Genomic DNA, 1,166 nt, shown 5'->3' with positions numbered 1-1,166 from the left:
CTACAACAAAATGACATTTTATATTTTTATAATATTAAGTACTCCCTCTCTTCCAATTTATGTGAACCTATTCCCTTTTTAGTCCGTTCCAAAAAGAATGAACCCTTTCTAAATTAGGTAACAATTTATCTTAAACTTACAATTCTACCCTTAATGAGAAGCTTTTATAACCACACAAATACTCTGGGCCCTTTTTTGACTTATTTAGGACCACAAATTCCAAAAGTCTTCATTTTCTCTTAAACTTCGTGCCCAGTCAAACAGGTTCACATAAATTGGAACAGAGGGAGTAATTATTTTGGATCATTTTTATGCATAAATATCATTTTTTATCATTTATTAGCTATTTTTATAAATAATTTTTTCAAATTAATTGGGTATTTAATAAATAGCCTCTTTTAATTTAATTTCTTTTCGGATCTGGCTCAAATTACTACCCCAGCCCAATATATCATAACCCATAACCCAACTTCCTATAACCCGCCCCAACCCGGGTGGAATCCTAGCCGTTGATCTCAGAAGATCAACGGTCTAGGATCCATTTCCTTTTTTAATATACCAAAGCCCCCAAACCCTACCTCATTTTCCAAATCCTGCCGCCCCTGAATCCTCTCCTCCTCTCTTCTCTCTCACCCTCCTCCTAACCCTAGCCCTCCGTCACCAGAATCCCTTCGATCCATGGGTTTCTTCTTCGATTCTAGGCCTTATCCGGCGTCCTATCTCTACTGGTTGTTCGACTTCCATGTTATTTGATGGAATCTCAAAGAGATTCGACACAGACTTGGTTCAAATCCCTCTTTTTCTCAATGAAAATGTCTGTGTTCATTCCTATGTTTGTGAGTACTGCTATCTTCGTGTTTATGACTTCAAATCTTTGGTTCAAACCAGATTTTCTCACCTCTGTTTATTTTTTTTTTACATAACCTAACTTCTTTTGGCTATATCATTCAGATCTCCTTAGATCTGAATCGGTTTGAGTTTGTTTTGTTACTTTTCTTTAAGATTCTGCTGTTTTTCTTATTATTGGTAACCGATTTTCGTTTTTCCCTAAAAGCTAGGGTTTCATCTTTTTTATGTTTCTGCAAAATGTTCTAAAATGTTTAAGTGTTTAACTCCGGTTTTCTTCCTTTACTTTTCGACTGATTTTCATCCCTATGTCTTTACGC

Source organism: Nicotiana attenuata, unplaced genomic scaffold, assembly GCF_001879085.1.
Source record: "Nicotiana attenuata strain UT unplaced genomic scaffold, NIATTr2, whole genome shotgun sequence".
NCBI classification, from domain to species: domain Eukaryota; kingdom Viridiplantae; phylum Streptophyta; class Magnoliopsida; order Solanales; family Solanaceae; genus Nicotiana; species Nicotiana attenuata.
The sequence above is the reverse complement of the archived record's forward strand: the minus strand, read 5'-3'. Positions refer to the sequence as shown.